At 34.1% G+C, this 19,470-nt stretch overlaps 1 long non-coding RNA gene across 1 annotated transcript in view; it reads right to left on the reverse strand.

Annotated features, from left to right (window-relative positions):
• Positions 1-8,706: 8,706 nt before the first annotated feature.
• The window catches only part of LOC120350481, a 99,265-nt gene continuing 88,501 nt past the window's right edge, over positions 8,707-19,470 (reverse strand). The window contains exon 3 of the long non-coding RNA XR_005570798.1: positions 8,707-8,967. This is a non-coding gene — a long non-coding RNA (uncharacterized LOC120350481). The remainder of the gene's footprint in view (positions 8,968-19,470) is intronic.

Consider the following 19,470-nt stretch of genomic DNA (forward strand, 5'->3'; position numbering starts at 1 on the left):
TTGACAATGGCAGACGACACTCATGTAAATGCAACATCCGGATCAGGCCACAGATGACATCAGTCGAATTTCATTAGCAAACCAACTTTTCCATGATAAATCTGGTTAAATGAAGTGAATTCTTATTCTAATTTGATATTCAATGTGATAAAAATATTTTTCTCTTGTGAAAATCGATTTAAAATTATCTTTTACTCATTTACAACTTTCCAACCATCACAGTCCTTCCTTTTCTTTCCAAAAAAGGTTTCGGGTTCAGTTGTCATTGGTTTATTATATATATATATATAATATATATATATATATATATATATATATATATATATATATATATATTATATATATATATATATATTTAGGCTGGGCGTACACCGGTTAGTCAAGACAAGACTAATTATAGTCACAATACTCCACATAGTTGCTTATGAAGATATGTCTAATTGCAATGACTAATCAGTTAATCAGTGTGAGTTGCGTCATAAGCAACAATGTGAAGTATTGTAACTAAACATGTCTTGTCTTGTCTTGACTAACTGATGTGCGCCTAGCCTTTGCTTTAGTTAGAGATAAATTTAATTTCTTTAGCACGATTCACGTACAACAGCAAATCTAATTCTTACTTAACACTGGATAATTTTCTGACAAAATCACACAATAATAATAATGTTTGTCAATTGTATTCTATTCACTAGAGGATGCTCAGTTAGGCCTTTAATTGATTTTCTCGAGCAATATTTTTCTCAAGTTTGCTTGTTATGATGATAGACTGTTATTGTTAGAATGCTTGAAACTATCGCTTATTGAAACAAATGGCATATTAATTTCCGTTGTTCAGGTGTCGTGACAAATGCGCACCGATTCTACCAAACGTCGTTTGAACTATGTGAGTGGTGGAACTACAGGTATTATTAGACCGACCTAGAATATATTCATTACATGACCATGTATATCAACATGCGTAGTTATCAACCTAAGAGAGTTTTACTTGAATCACAAAAAGTGATTTTATTGTTATATCATTATAAATTAAATCATACTTCAGTACCATAAACTGGTTACTAGAGTTCATAAACTGGTAATGGAGTAAACTCAGTTTCTCACTAGAGATGGAAAAGATGTAACAACAGAAAATGCTTTCTCATTATTTTTATAAATAATAACTGGCTCTGAACAATCTAAAACTTGTAATCAATATTACTGTATGTATACTACAAATCACTTTCACTGGTACACAGTTACAGATAGAGACACAGATTCATACTGTTTTTTATACAGTATACAGATTTCACTGTATACTAGCATACAGTGAGTGATGAAGGTTATAAATTTGCTTCTATAATGTTATAATGTAGTTTTTATGCCTCATTCTCTAGGCTACTATGGCTTTGAATAATATTCTGAACCAGGGTTTAGCCTCACTTAATAGTTGCTAGCTGATCATCATCGAATCAGACTGGTTACTAGGCACTACGAGAAACCTGACGACTGGTACGGTTCGTTTGAACAATTTGGTGTCGCTGCTCTCCTCAGTCATCCAACGTGCATCCAGCACCTCTGGTGGTTTCTAGCTCTCTTTGATCATCTTGCCTCCTGCTCGACGTCATCAACCTTTCCCTCCTCACCTCCTCCTCATCATTGTGCTCTTCCTCCTCCTTCTTGATGAAGCCCTGGCCGCCCGCAATTATCGAGGCTCATCAATCATCATTTTGTTGATACTGGGCGTTGCTCAGTGACTGGACTCAAGCCAGATTCGATTGGTCCGCCGCCATCAATATAATTCATTACGAGATGTTGCAGCAACGAGGAACGAGCTGCTGCATGCTGCATCCCAACAAAAGGCCAGACAAGTGCAAACGTCGTGACCTCCCCTCCAGACTGTCGGCATTGGTTGAATGGGAAGCAGTGATGTTATTCATGAGGAATACTGACAGTATAAAATGAGTCTTATCATAGAAGGCCTACAACAGCACTCTTGAATCACTCCTTAACTAGGTGGTGAATGTGCTGTCCTACTGTACTCAGCTACAGAGCTTAGCGTGATTGAAATCGATTACAACTACTGGATTTCTTGGTGAACAAAGTGGATGTCTTTAGTGCTTGGTAACTGACGAATGTGTGCTATGAAGCTTATCTCTTGATAAACTGTTTTCCACTCCTTTTCATATTGATGATACTGTACTAGTAGAATCCCAGAAAAAGATTTCTGTAACGTTTAATAACTCTGCCAATAGAAACTGTTACATTTAAACATTGAAACTGTTTCAATTATTACTCTCGATCATATTCCTACGAGAGACTGAATTTCGAATGTAGAAGAATATTTCTGAATCACTCCTACGTGATACGTAGACTGAATGTAGAAGTATTTGCTGTATTATTTTTACTTTCCTTGCCCTATTACCATAGGTAAGGAAAGTATTGCTTTCCAAAAAAAATTAAGGTACCCTAATTTCAAGTTTTCTATACGTTTCAAGGTCCCCTGAGTCCAAAAACATGATTTTTTCAAATTTTTAATAACTCAGGTTATAAGGTGTATCAGTGCATGGAGTAAATGGCCTCTGAGTGAATAGCAGAATCAATTACGACACTGCAGACGACTGCTAAGCTGGCTTGTTGAATAATAAAAGCTGTAGGGCTCTTTTCACACACACGTTTGGTTTATGGCAGTTGAATTCATTGTGGAATAAACTTCCACACCCACATTGGTGTAGTATTATTTGGAAAAATGGAAAATATTTCGAAAATTAACTTTTTATTGATTTGGAGTATCAATTGATATTATAAAATTCGATTTGGACTATAAAATTGATAGAAATGCATTTGAGAGAAGATTTCGGATGAAATGAGAGATCCCTATCGTAATGTGACATATTAAAAAATATCCTCCCCACTAACTCTCTACCAAAACGTTAGTTAAGACGGATAAGAGGAGATCATTTATTTATTAGGTTAGCACAGACATTACAATTGGAAATCCAATATCATTGGAAATCTGTCATTTTCAGTCAATTATCCAGTAAAATGAACTCGAATTGCTGTTGTGACTAATGTTTGGGATATTCGTGCAAAATAATTTTATAATCTTCTGTACAAATCGTTATAAACAGTCGTTCACGGATTGCATTCCAAAAGAAGAGTCGTTTTATTGACTGTCACTGTGTCCATAACTTATATCGGTGTCCACCGGGTGTTTACGACTGTAAAAAAGTGATCACCGACGATTGGATGAGGTTGGGGGATGATGGTTTAGGGGGAGGGGTGAAGGGGAATCAGTACAGTCGGGGTGGTCCAAGTGGTAATCACTGCCGTTGTTTTATGCGATTGCCACCCCTGTTCGAGGACTGGTGATGATGACCATCCTGAATATGTGTGTGTGTGTGTGTAGGGGGGGGGGGGGGCAGCACGCGAATCCAGCATTAGGTGGTATTGTTGCATGCTCGACCAGATAAGCATCCCCCGTCCCCTGTTCTAATCACCCCAACCCCCCACGCAGTATAGCCCCGTTGTAATCAACCGTCACAACATTAAAATTTACATTCTCCCCATGGACGAGGAGCCGCGCTCAGTTCATCATTTTGCCGTTTACATCAGCCTTTATCGTTTATCTAACGCGTATTCGTGTAACAACTTTCCTTCTCCCCGGGGATGGATGAGTAACGATATTGGCCCAAATGTCATCGACTGCTCCTATCTTTTCCACGACAAAAAATCTGTGTGCTTTCCCGTGCGTATGATTAGTGGTAGCTTATTTCTGTGAATACTTCCAGGCTTGACTATTATTAGGATATCAACAGTGATTGGGATGATGCATTTTGGATTATCATGATGTACATTTTTGTTTTTTTCCGTGAAATAATACCTGACAGTATTCAAAGCACATTTATAGAGCATTCTCGAATACTGCGTATGATGTAAAGTAAGTCCAATCGTATATCAATAATAGAGATATTTGATCTGATGTTCTAAACTCATCACTAGAATTATCATTATACTTCAATATCAATTTTAATTATGTATTATTTTGATCTCATCTTTCACTGAATTCATTTTTTAGTGTATATCGTTTCCAATTGACAAAGAAAAGAATATATATTCTTTGTAAGTTTCTTACACATACAACCAACTTGAATCTACCTGACGTCACGATGTGATGCCATTCAAGCGATAATTTCTGATTGCTTGATCTCCAACCTTCCATGGAAAAATTATATAACTGGATAATACTTGGTCGTCTGCTTTATGTCTCGTACTGATTGATCTATAATCCTCACCAGAATCTTTTCCAGAACAAAAAGAAGCTAAATAACGTAAAATAACATTTTCTGATCATAGATAATTTCAGCTTGCATCGGCTTGTCTTTAAATAATGTGTGTTATTTTTTGTCTGATATAATTATTGGAATCTTATAAATAAAAATAGAAATCTGAGTACCCTTTTTAAAATTATTTAGTCAAGACATGTTTCGGCTATATAATGCCATTATCAAGTCTTGACTATTTTTATATTATATTCAAAAGTAGCCCTAAAGAAAAAAAACGTTTTATTGGATATTCTAATCTCTGCTATTTTAATATGTGAGTGTGATCATGTACATCATCATGATTATTGAAAAACACAATATAAAAACATTAAGTACCCTTTATTTTATTTTTTTCAAGTACAACTAGCTATCTAGTGATTTATAATCCTCACCAGAATCTTTTTCACAACATACTCGAGAATGGCCAAGGGTCGAAACTAGTTGTTCTTTTGAAATATTTTAAATAAAGGGTATTTTATTTTTTTATTGTGTGTTTTTTAATAATTTTTGAAAGTAGCCCATGCTAATGAAGTGATTTTATCATCATGATGTATGATAATAGTTTTGTTCCTTTGTTTGATGAAATAAATAAATTTTATTGACATGTTTGATGTGTATAATAATGCAATCCGACCTTGTACAGTAATTGATTACAGGTCGATTAGGATATGACGCGACCAGGCAGAGCAGCTGGCAGTGAGTTGGTGAGAGCCGTCGTCACCCGGGAGCAGATCGGATGACTTACACTGGAGGCTACAGGCAGCGATGACAAGCAGCATAGCCGAGCCAAGCAGCCGAGTGTGACGTGGGTCGCCCGCATCCTGCACTTGATCCGAGCAACTCGACACCGTCACAGCGGCAACTCACCCGTTCCGCCCGGCTGCCAGGAAGCTGCAAGCCTCTTCATCCGCGGACTCTGCTGCTCTGCTCCCTCTGCTCTGACCGACGCTGGCGGAACAGTGCGTCGCGGTGTTCGCAAAAAACCCTCTATACTATACTGGACTTGGCATTTATACTCTGGTTGCTACAACTATCAAATTGTTGTCAAGTAACACGTTTAAGTAAAAATATAAATTTGAGTACCCTTTTAAATTATTTCGTCACAACATGTTTCGGCTATTTATGCCATTTTCAAGTTTGAAGTTTGAAAATGTCATTAGTATCCGAAAGTATAGTTTTATTTGTTTTATTTACATTAGAAGTAGCCCTAATGAATAAAGACAACACGTATAAGATACGGAATATGTTGTATTCCAATTTGGAAGTGATAAAAACAGTATAGAGACTCACTTTTAACGGTCAGCATTAAGGTTTAATGATACAGCACTTTGATACAGTAGAATGTGACAAATGGTACTAGTTTGTATAAGCAACAAGCTGAAATCGTTGGATGCCTGGCCCTTATACAGCTACTTGAATGTAGATACTAAATTAACTTACGGAGTAGAGGAAGTATGAAATTGAAAATTACAGTAAGTAATTACAACGTTATTATTGTACATATAGCCAAAAATAATCTACTAGCCTAAATCATTCCACAATATTATCAATGTCAATGTTTCATCAATAAATTTTCTGGGAGCAACAATAGAACTGTCGGTTGAATTTGATTGTCTAATGTTTCCATCTCGTACAAGATTTCGGTACACAATTTCGCTGTGGTAAAGCTAGTCAGAGTATGAGTAGATTGCAATTCAATAAATTGTTAGATATTGTAGGAATTGTTATAATTCACGTACCATTTTCATTTTATTTTCTTCTTCTTCTTCTTCTTCTTCTTCTTCTTCTTCTTCTTCTCTTCTTCTTCTCTTCTTCTTCTTCTTCTTCTTCTTCTTCTTCCTGCCGGCTCCGCGACCGAGATTGGCGATCATCAATGCAATGTGGATTCTATTGACTGCAGCTCGGAACAGAGATGTTGAATCAATGTTGAACCACTCCCTCAGGTTCTTCAACCAGGATGTTTTCCTTCTTCCAGGCCGGCGTCTTCCTTCAATCTTGCCCTCCATGATCAACTGCAGGAATCTGTACTTTTCAATACCGAAGCTTCTTAATACAACTTTCAGTTATGACTAGATTCCCAATACTTTATTTTTTAGTAATATTTCTTGCACATCATGTTCTTCCATTGAGCATTTCAAGTCAAGTAATTCACAGTATTTAAGATTGTCAGTTGGATTACATAAATGACGAATACATTCTTATTTGCTTATTGACTTGGTATCTCATAATAAATAAGAAAGAGCTTATTAGGAGGGAGAGATCACCTCATGACATATTACACCCTGTCATGTTCAGGTTGTAAAACAACCACTAATTCACACTTTTGCAACCTGTGCTGACCGCAGACATGTTAGGGGACTAATGGGCCGGAAAAGATGTGAAATTGGGTTGGTCATTAGTAGCAGAGAAAAATATCAGACAGCCGGTGTTTGAGGATCGCCAGATGGGCTGCTGCTGCTGCTTCTATTGATTCGTGCAGTGGGAAGAAGGCTCAGTTGAGTCTGTCATTTGGACTAGGTCTCCACTCTCCACTCTCCACTCTCTACTCTCCACTCTCCACTCTCCACCCAACTGAGGTGGCTGTCAGACTCTCTCACATGCTATTGTCAGATTCACTGTGTCAGCATTCCTTGTCAATAACATCAATGCTGTTCCCTTACAACCAATGCTGACAGTTTGGAGTGAATTTCGCATGCTCCTCACAAGCCTCGAGCATGAAGTTGCATGCTTGCTCCGCCCACCCCGCACCGGAATTAAATGAAGACGATTCCTGGCCAGCAGAATGCATTTAGGCAAATTATTATGTTTAACGGCGGCGGGTTCTCACATCACCGTGCTCGCCGTGGAAAATGGGTCACCATTCACAAACGAGGTCTCCCTCATTCACTCTCTCTCTCTCGCACGGTTTTCCCACACGCCTCTTTCCGCCGTTGCCACAATGGGAGCAGGATAGTGTCTTGCATAAAATTTAACCACTCCAATTTAGCACTAGTTCAGTTACGGGTCAATTCTATTTCAAGTTAAAGTGGAGCTAACAAGTATACAAGTCAAATGATATTATGATGGTTTGGCAAACTGATTCCATAGACAATTTCATAAATCTCATGGTTGATTCTTTTTATTCTCAATGTATTCTGTCATGCATTGTGTATTGTACTGCATTATGGTAAATAATTATTTGAAGAATCCACTATATCTTTCTGATGATGATTTTGAAGATGTTAGCGTGATAATGAGGAAGAAAAGGTTACACTTGAGTCCCGACGGAATAGTTCTTAACATATTAAATATATGCTACTCATCAAAGATACAGCAGGTACTGGTTCCAAGTTACTACAGAACTAGATTCACTTCAATAGAGAACCTTATTTAAATTAAAATTTATTGTATCCCTGAATATTTAACGACTGAATATTCATGATCAGAGCACACTGAAATTAGCTGAATAGCGACGATCCATATGCGATGAACCACACAAATCAAGTACACTAAAGTATTCAATCCAAGAAGTTATAAACCAATTCAAATTATGAAACATGGCGAAATAAATAACAATGCTCTACATGCAAGCTTGCTAAAAAAAACTAGACAAAATGTCAATATCAATCTCAAATCAAATCAATTTATTTCGCCATTTAATAAAACAATCACAAATAAAGAGCAAATCAAATATTATGAACAATAAATTTAAACAAAATACAAGTGTTAACTTAAAAATAAGAAAATAATAATACAAAATCATAAATATCTCTTTACGTATGTATATATAATTTACGTATTATATATGGCATCACCAGCAAAAGAATGAACTTTGCCCGCTGGTGACCGTTGCAAATCGAAAATAGTATAATAATATTTCAAAAAAAATCCTCATCATTGAGTCATTTCTGAGAATGGAGAAAAGAGAAAAGTAAATACATTATAAGGGATACAATAAATTTTAATTTATATAAGGTTCTCTATTGAAGTGAATCTAGTTCTGTAGTAACTTGGAACCAGTACCTGCTGTATCTTTGATGAGTAGCATATATTTAATATGTTTAGGACCCGGACGAACTTCCAGCCTGTGCTATGCTAAAGCTAAATACATGTGAATTTCCCACTGTGCTAAATGGTTTGTATGCATTAATTGATCTTCAGATGCTCCATTCATAACATGATTGGCTTTGTTTTCCATCGATTTTTATCGAAATTTATCGATTTTTTTATAGGAGATCTGTATAGCATACGAGTCGAAGCCTGCTTTTCGCAGCCGCACTCAACGTGATATGGAGGATACTATATACACCTATGCATGTGGAAGCATGGATGTTCAGTTCTATCCTGGATGGCTTTTTGAAATGAACATTCACACCACTATACTGTTTCACCGTTCGAAGGCAAATTGAAAGACACAAATTTCTGACTTATTTACAAAAAAAATTTTATTAACAAGATTATGGAACATTGATTGAAATTTGTGAGATAATTTTTACGATCCAATAAATATTTAAGACTCTTATGATATCATTATAGTGTAAAATATCACTTATGTCCACCAACATTGATTCATTATCAGTATTCCACTCACAATGAATAAAATTAATTGTTTCTTACAGCTGATGTCCTAATTGATCCTGACACTCTCCATCCAAGTGACCGCTTCTTAGCAACAGTCTTTTGGTTTCTGGAACATAGGAAAATGTAAAATGAAATTAGTTTCAATAAGAGAGAACACTATATTTTATCGAGGTTTCTCTAATAATATCTCCGATATCTAATTCAGAAAACCTGTATTCCAAGGAAATACTGACGACATATGAAGTGGCTTGTGAGTTCGTTGAAATCAATACTTATAACATTCAATTCAATTAGAACCTTTATGAAAGGTGGCATTGTTTAATATTCCGCTATCCATATTGGTCTAGATATAAAATGTGATGATGAAAGAAAGAAAATAGATTTGAATATATCAAAGACAGTATGGGTGAAGAATTTTCATCAATAGGCCTACAGTATTTTGGAATGAGAACTATGTACTACAATTGTTTTCGAACGAATTTGTTACTGAGAGAAGAAATCTAATAATGAAGACAAAATAATAAACTTTATCAAGGAACAGGCTTATTGAGGTAGATATTAATTTGAATATTATTGACCAGTTTTGTTTCAAGTAAGCAACAATGTATGTATTGAACATTTACTACACATCAATCACCAGTGACTCAAAACTGTGAACATTGACATTCCTGAGAGGTCAGTAGTTGGTGAGTGGTTTTATCGAGCAAGGCATAAATAATTATTTGAACGGCAGGGCGATAGCAAGTGTGATCGAAATGAATTTTCCTGTAGAGTGATCTCCGCAATCCAATTTGCGAGTCACGCGCTGCTGAAGGCAAAGCAAGCTTTGTTCTCGCCAGTCTTGCAGCCGGCAGATAACTGGATTCAGTCAGATCCAACTTTGCAGCCACCTACTGCCAAAGTGCCAAACTCTCAGTTTAGCTAGTTGATGCTGCCGCTACCGATTCCCTCAGTCTTTAAAAAAGTATCTCTCTCTCTTTCTCTCTCTATCTATCTATCTCACTTTCTGTTTCAAAACGTCTCCCTGTCTTTTACTTTGTAAAGTCTTGACACTAAATTATTTGGTACTTCAAAACTGATGCTTTTTTCCCTATGATTCTTGTGAAAAAATTTCCGTTTTGTAGAGATCTCAAATTTTTAGTATTTTTTGTTGTTCCCCGTGTCCACATTGAATTTGTGACAGTGCTTAATTAAAACCATAGTATGCTGTATCCTTTATCATACAGTTCTACTGTGTCATGAAATAAATAAAAGGTACAGTAGTACATGATAGTAGTACCAGAGAATTCCAAATCAATTTGAGACTAGCCTACTGCACACAACAAATAAATCGGAGTGGATCATACGTTCCGATCACTTGAGTTACATTTTCGACATTAAAAACTTTAATTTCTCCTCTTGGAAGTACATTATTTCAAATTATCAAAATATTAGCATGCTATTGGATGTTCAACTGCATTCTATCACTACCAATCTTCTTACTAAAAGAGAAATTCATTGAAATGAAAGCATCAACGACTTTTATTACCAACTACTATTAGTGAGCGTAGACTTGAGTAGAGTGGTTGGAGGTGGAAAAGCAGCAACAGTGTTGACATTCATGACAGCTAAAATTAGCTGACCATTCGGCAGCAATTGTTAAGGCGGGAAGGGACACAATTAAATGCCTCTGGGATTGTACACCCATATGATAGCTCACAGACGACGAAAACATAGAGCGAGACAACATTATTGAACGGAATAGTAGTTAGACGGTGATGGAGAACGTACAATATTGTGGGGCAATCATAGTTGCGTGTGTATAATGCCAAGCACCTGTTGTTAAAAGTCATTAGAGCATTGTTATCATTGCCAGAGGGCTGGCAAACTATGCAAAGGATATGGATAAGTTTACGTGAGATCCGACCACCTTGCATGGTTATCCTTCAGTCACCAATTTCCAAATTGGTTGTTAGGTTAGCCGTTAGGGTAGGAAACGAGGCCTATCATTCAAATCAACCACAAAATGCTTTGCTTTCCCACAATTTCCTTAATAAAAGGGTTCAGGAAGCAACCATATCGAACGAAAATGATTTCTGTTGTTTCAATAGGTACATTTCAAATTTATAAGTAGTTTGAATTCATGAATACCATAATAGCATTGGCAATCGAGTTTTGTCCAGGAATAGTGGAAAAAGAAGAATCGTAACTGGTAATATTCAATATCAATTAATAAAACCTAATTAGCTTTTTAAATATTTAGAAAGTAGTATTCAATTTCTTCAGAGTATGGCTCTGAAATTTGTAGTATTGAAACAAAATACAGAGAATTTCAATGAAATGAGAACTACTTGTAAGATACACCTACATACAATAAAATAACCATACTCTACATTCAAATTATAAGTTACCTCATAAAAGTCCAAAGGGGTAAAAAACTGCTTTTCAAAAATGAAACAAGGTTTGTAGATCAAATTGAAGTCCATCCCTGTAGGATTGGAAAGACATCTCAATCACAGATAGGTATACTAAAATGTTTGCTCAACGGGAAAAACTTAACAGTCCTTTTCCCAAACTGTCAAATTTTTGAGAATAGTACGATGGCAAGCAAGGAAGTTCACAAAAAATCTGTTTCAAACTATTTTGGTCAAGTGAATTCTTCATCGTTTCACTGAATTTTTAAAAAAATGACAAATTTCCAAGGATTCTGATCTGTTGTAAGTTCTACCACCTTCTGTGTGTAGACAAGAATCAATATTTTTTCACTTTTCCGACAAAACGGTAACATTCTCCAAAATGTTCCTTACTAGTACATACTAACAGATTCCATCCAATCTAATAGCTATTATAACGATGCAATTCTGTCATATAAAGTGGGTAATCCATGAATATCCAAATTTTTCAATTTTCAATTCTATAATAAACAAATCTCAAGAGAAGACAAATTTTTCCTTCTGTAAACTAGCTGGCTTAAAATACTGAAATGCAACTTTTTGTACAATTATAATTAATCCACTTCGAACTACATTATAGTAATCTGTTCACTTCACCACACTATAGAACTCTTTTTTGTATTAACTCCAATGATAATACGATGAAAGGTAGAGTTAGTTGAATGATTCATTGCAGTTATTACTTCGTGTCTCACATGAGATATATAGCAAGCATGATGTAGCTTCAACTTGAACCTACAGCCTATATGCTAGTGAAAACTGCAGAGTCTTTTCAAAGCTGCCATTAACATTTTATCGAGAGCTTGTCAAGGATTTAATTTACTCAGCTTTGACGTTAAACGTATGATGTTTACCTTTGTTCACCTGTTAGGCAAATGTTTACTCAGAGAAGCTCATAGTTCTTATTTCGCCGCTCATCTCTGTCTTATTTCAAAATGCTAACACACAAAATTTTTATCAGCAGTCACATTGCACCTGAATCCTCTCTTTTATTAATGAGCTTCATATAATTTTTCCAGCAATGATTAAAATTGATGTTGACGTTTGAATAGAATAACTACAACGTATCGGCTATGCTTGTGAATACAGAATTTATTATCAGGAAGATGAGTGAAAGCTCTGTTCGAGTGGGGTGAGCAAATCAATATAATCTTCAAATAGAGCCAGTTAAAATAATTATTGAATAAATCAGGAACTTTTCTAGTAGCTTGGAATGATTTCATCACAATACTTGCCATAGGAACACTAGAAGAGTTTTATCATATACTTTTGTGCTTTGCACCAGGAATAGTTTCGTCTTGTAGAATGTCTTTTACCTTATGAATCTCCTTTTGTTCAGGGAACATGAAAAATATTTTATTAATATTAAAATATAGTGACAAGCCACACAGATGAAGTTCTATAGACTAATGGCTGTACCAATAATAGCTTATGGAAGCGAAGCCTGGGTGTCAATGAAAAAACAGAGTCACGTATCCAAGCAGCCGAAATGAGGTTCCTTCGAGCAGTCAAAGGTTACACTAAGTTGGATTCCTACATAAGAAACGAAGTAATAAGAACCGAACTGAATGTAGAGTCTTTATTGCAAATATTGAAGAAAAGTAGAGAAGATTGGTCCAGCCATCTACTTCGTATGCCAGCAAATAGACTTCCAATTCAAGCTTGGCACTACAAACCCGATGGGAGAAGAGGCGTCGGACGACCGATGAAGAAATGGATGCCAGAACAGGCCAACAGAGCCTAATCCTTGAATGACGATGATGATGATGATGATGATGATGATGATGATATTTTATTAATTTGTCAAAATTTCGTAATAATTTCGAGCAAGAAAAAAAGAGTTTCATTGGTGTCGAACGCGCAAACTTTTCATGAGTCGTACATGCTACCAAAAATTGTGGGGTCAAGCTACGGTACATATTTATTTATTTATTTCCATCTTCATACAACATGCACGATACAGTATGATAAAAATTGACTATTCTAATACACAGCATGATGTACATATATGCGACTCATGAAAGAAGAAGAAAAAAACATTGATTTATAATTTAAACTCATTTTTCATTAGCATTGTTCTTTAATTTGTGTTTCAAACCAGTATCACAATTATTTTCAATTCAAAGTTCTAAATGATTTTGAAAAACATCTCTTTTATTTTGGACTTTTACTATGTATAGCCAAAGGAAAAACTTATTAAACAAACTATATTGCAATGAGACTCTTTTCTAGAAGTTTTTCCATCCAGTTTTATTTTCAACTATTTGTTTATTTTAACATCAACACATAATAGAATTATCACTTCATCGTTTTCTTTTTTAATTTATATTGGGATGTTAAATCATATGAGCCATGTACAGATTAACCATTCATATGATTGCAACATTACAAAATTCCCCGCTCCCAAATAGAAAATTCAAGTTACTTATTCAGAGAAATTTTTCTTTGAAGTGATAATTCCATTTTCACATGCATATATGTTATTAATAATAATTATTCTATCTATCCAAACATACAATACATTTTTTACAATATAATTTCGACATCTTTAACATAATTCTTTTTTGTTTTTTCTACAAACTTTCAATAATAATATATAATTAATCAAGAATATAACATGAGAATGAGAATATAACAGTATATAATATCATAAGATCTAACTTTTTTTATTAATATACAAACATTCGATAATAATATGATTATAATTGAACAAGAAAATAAGTATACAACGATGTATATAGTATTATATAACATATGAATATAATTCATGTCGTCTCAATTCTATTCCTTGAATAATTTCAGATCATTCACATCATATGTTTCTATTATTTCTTCCCCATCTGCAATGGTATATCCATTTCCATATTTGATTTTAATAACTTCATAAGGCTCTTTATAAAGAAGTAACAATTTTTTCATTATTTTATCAAAGGAGTTAGACAATTGGTGATTTCGGACAAGAACTTTATCACCTATCTTAAATTCAGTTTTTATTTTTTTTATCATAATTCTTTTTTCTTAGATATATAACATGATGTAATCTCGATTTTATCTTGCTCTAACTCTTGCTCCGATCTTACAACCTGATCTCCGGGAAATTTGATTATTTTTTCTATTTCTCGATTCGGTTTTTTGTTATATAAGGCCTCAAAAGGAGTCATGCCAATACTCGTGTGATACGTAATATTTAATAATTCCTCTACTACTTGAACATATTTTCCCCAGTTAGCATGATTCATTGTTGTGGCAGTATTTTCTAAGCATTCTTCCCACCTCCCTTAATGGCCTTTCTGCTGATTTACTGGCCGGGTGATAAACAGCTGACTTATAATTATGTTTTTATTCCTAACTGAGATAAGGTTTCTCCCCATTTTGGTGAAGCGAATTGTGTTCCATGATCACTAACTATAATTTTTGGTGTTCCAATCTGGGTGGTATATTCGTTTATAAGTCGGTTCAATATTACTTGAGTAGTTGCTCTCTTTATAGTATACAATTTTAAAAATTTTGTGAAACCATCAATTACTATGAAAATATATTGTACACCCCCTCTTCCTTTGGGAAATGGTCCACAGATATCCACGTATACTTTTTCCAATTTATATTTACTGTATTCGTTCATCATCTCTTCTTCATGTTTCATATTTTTGTTTTTTGGCAAAGTTCACATTTTTCAATTACTTTCAATATTCTCCTGTCAACATTTTTAAACGTGCAGTTTTCTCTTATCATTTCTATTGCTCTCTTTCCCCCCATGTGTCCATTGATGATATGATAATCTAAAATCATTTCATCCACTAATTGCTCTGGTACACACAAAGCCCATTTATTAGTTTTATTATCTTTTTTGAAGAGAATGCCATTTTCAATTTGATATAAATTCATGAAATAATCATTATTGCCTTCATTTATATTTTCTATTATTTTATTCAACTTATGATCCTGTTTTTGATCCTCTATAATATTTTTAAGTATATTTTTCATCCTACTTTTCTCAATCAGGACTTGTAAAATATGGTAATTCTTTTTAGCTTCTTCTAAATCACCTTTTTCTATGTTTATCCTTGATAATACATCTGCCACTAAGTTTTCTCTTCCATTCAATATGCATCCATTGAATATTGCATCCATTCAATATTATAAGATTGTAGAGCCAAAGTCTATCTCATTATCCTTCCACTACTTAGCTTACAATTCTGAAGAAATGTTAATGTATATGATCAGTTTTCACTACTAAATCTTGTCCGTAAATGTATGTACAAAACTTTATGCATCCATGCAGGACTGATAATAATTCCTTCTCAGTAATACTAAAATTCTTCTCATATTTATTTAAACTTCTACTACTGAAAGCAACTACTTCATGTTCATTTGTATCTGATAGTTGATATAGTTCTACACCAATACTGTTATCACTAGCATCACAACTCATATAGAATGTTTTTTTCAAAATTAGGGTGTTTCAAGACCATGCAGTTGATGAATTTATTTTTTATTTCCTCAAAAGGTTCATCTTCTTTTTCACCCCATCGCCATATATTTTTGTCACTGGTTAAGTGAGAAATTTTTGCTGTTAATTTAGAGAAATTACGTTTAAATTTACGATGGAAATTGCAGAATCCTAAGAATATTTGAAGTTGTTTTCGATTTTTTGGATTCGGAAAGTTTTTTATCACCATATTTTTGTCTTCATCTATTGATATCCCCTCTTTTGAAATTATATATCCCAGAAACTTAGTTTCAATAGTCAAAAATTCAGATTTAGATAGTTTGATCTTTAGGTCATTCTTATGGAGTTTGTCTAAAACTAATTCAACTCTTTTAGAATGCTTTTTGAAGTCTCTAGATGCTATCAATAAATGTTGCAAACTCTAATACTTCTTGACCTAGAGCTTGATGAACACATTTAATGAATACTGCTACACTATTTATCAAACCAAATGGAAGTCTACAGAATTGATAGTTTTTTCCATTGAATAGGAATGAGACATATTTCCGTGAATCTTCATGTAATTTGACTTGCCAAAACCCAGCTGTTAAATCAAATTTAGTAAAATATTTACATCCATGAAACCGCTGTAGTAATATCATCAATTCGCTCAGTAGTTTCTTTATCTTCTATTATATTTTTATTAATTTGTCTTGCATCTAAACATAATCTGACTTTTCCATCTGGTTTATCCACGATAACCAATGGACTAGTAAAGTTTGAGTCACTTATCTCTATGATGCCTAATTCCACCATCTGGTTGATCTCGGTTTGAACAGCAGTTCTTTTTGAAAATGGTATTGGATATGATTTTTTATTGAATACTGCTCCTCCTTTGATCTCAAGTTTACATTCAAAATTTTTTGCTATATCAGAGAAAACATTTTCATAATTGTTGAATATATAGATTAATTGATTTTGTTGGTCCTAATTCTATTATTTTATTTATTTTCTCATTCCATAATCTATTATTTTCATTAACCTCAATTAAAAAAAATCCCATATGTTTGTTTGTTTCTAGACTGTGTGTGTGTGTGTGTGTGTGTGTGTGTGTGTGTGTGTGTGTGTGTGTGTGTGTGTGTGTGTGTGTGTGTGTGTGTGTGTGTGTGTGTGTGTGTGTGTGTGTGTGTGTGTGTGTGTGTGTGTGTGTGTGTTTGAGTGTATGTGCGTCTGTGTACACGATATCTATTCTCCCAATTAACGGAATGACTTGAAATTTGGAACTTAAGGTCCTTTCACTATAAGGATCCGACACGAACAATTTCGATCAAATGCAATTCAAGATGGCGGCAAAAATGGCGAAAATGTTGTCAAAAACAGGGTTTTTCGTGATTTTCTCGGAAACGGCTCCAACGGTTTTGATCAAATTTATACCTAAAATAGTCATCGATAAGCTCTATCAACTGCCACAAGTCCCATATCTGTAAAAATTTCAGGAGCTCCGCCCCATCAATGCAGATAGATTCCCAATTATCAAGCTTCAGATACAATTGAAACAAAACAAATCAAGTGGAGTAGATTGAGCATGAAAATCTCTACAATTAATGTTCAGTAACATTTTCAACTAAAATTAAAAATAAGCTTTAAATTCGAGAAAATGTGATTATTCAATTGCAAATTATTGTTGATTCTATTAAATCATTCACTATGAAGAGATAGCAGACCTCATGTGTGTCTCCAGCGATATTGCCCTGTCACCAGCTGCTGGCTCAAATATTTGAATAGTAGACTTGAGATGCGCGGGAACACTAGCGTCAGGTGATCAATTTTCATAACGGCAAGGAAAGTTGTGTGAGTGCGCCACACCAGATTTTTTTTCAATTTCTTCCAGTTTGGCTTTCGATATTACATTTATTTCACTTCCAGTATCTATCAAAATCCTTTCTGTACTAATTCCAATCTTGAACATTATTTCAGCTATACTACAGTCTCTATTTTGATCAATTTTTGGTTCTTCCTCCTCAATCAATTCATGAAACATATCTGTCATAATAATATTGTGAATAGTTGTTGATTTCTCTTGATGTTTCCCCATCACCCACGTCAGGTCAATCTTCTTTGTTCTCGTGTATTTCTCTCTGATATTTCTTATAATTATCAGAATTTCTTCTATGACCATTGCTGTTAAAAAATTGTTGTCCCCTGTTATACTTATGTATTTTATTTGTCCTTTCCTCTTTGTCGATGTTTTGATCATTAATCCTTGTATTATACCCTTGTTTATTCTCATGGTTGTTGCTGTTATTCTCTTCCATACATCCTTCATCATAGCTACCTAATAATAATAAGTATTCACTGATTGTTTTGATTTTGTTAATTACTCTGTTTATCCTCAATTCCCTTCCGAAATGTTGGGATAATATGAATATTAGTTCATCCTCGCTCTAATTTGTATATATATTTTTGCCAAACACAATTTTTTTTTAAATAATCTGTTCTTTTTAATTTTTGAAATGGGTCATATTTTCCTGCCTCAAGATTCCTCCTCATTCTCATTTTTATTTCATCGTTCCAATACATATTTATGAACTCCCTTTCAAAATCATTGAAGTTATCTATAATCTGTTTTATTACAGCCCACCATTCTGCTGCATTTCCTGCCATACATTGATTTATTTCCCATTTAATCTGGCGTATATTTTCAAAGTCAACTCCCTTAATCTCTAACCTTCCTCTGAACTCTTTAAAAAAATTCATAGGGTTATTCTCATTTCCCCAAAACTGCAGTTCACTTATTACAAGTTGTTTTTTACTTTTTACTAGCTATATACCGACATCATTATCATTCTGCATTATTTTTCTTTCTATTGTTTCAAATTTTTTATTGATTTTGTCCTGAAGCCCACTGACAGATCACTGTTTATTTCTATTTCATTCATGATTTGTGTTTTTTTATTACTATTTCTATTACTAACAGCTTCAATATCCTGAATTTATTTTTCAATCTCATCTACATTATTGTCTATTCTAGTTTCAAAACTATCTATATTAACTCTGTTATCTTCTATTTTCTTGTTCTGCTCTTCAATTCTCTCACTTATTTCCTTTCTTATCTCTTCTTTAGATCTATTGATATATTTTTTAAGTTGTTTCATATTACCTGCAATTCCTGCGAATTCTTTGTCTATTTTCTTTGAGAGTCTATCATCCAATTCTGTGAATTTGTTGTTCAATTTACACATCATAATCATCAAAGTTTTCAAAGTTGCGTTTTCTTCATTGCACGATTCACTTTCGTCTTTGTTTTCATAGTTTACATAGTTCAGTTCAGTAACTCAGTTGGTTCGACCATTTCATAATTTGCAGAATTCACCTCCGTGTTTTCTTCTATTTCGCAACTGGAATTGTTTAGGTCATCCGTGTTAGGTATATCCATAGTTTGTTTGCCACTTCGTAGTGTCCTACTCATTTTTTATGGTTTTTCAGGTTCTTTTTCAGTTGGGCGCCATATTTGCAATGAGACTCTTTTCTAGAAGTTTTTCCATCCACTTTTATTTTCAACTACTTGTTTATTTTAACATCAACACATAATAGAATTATCACTTCATCTTCTTCTTTTTTAATTTATATTGGGATGTTAAATCATATGAGCCATGTACAGATTAACCATTCATGTGATTGCAACATTACAATATATAATTATTGCTAACTTATTATTATGAATATCGGGGCATCGAGCTTTGCTCGT

This window comes from Nilaparvata lugens, chromosome 3, assembly GCF_014356525.2.
Source record: "Nilaparvata lugens isolate BPH chromosome 3, ASM1435652v1, whole genome shotgun sequence".
NCBI lineage: Eukaryota > Metazoa > Arthropoda > Insecta > Hemiptera > Delphacidae > Nilaparvata > Nilaparvata lugens.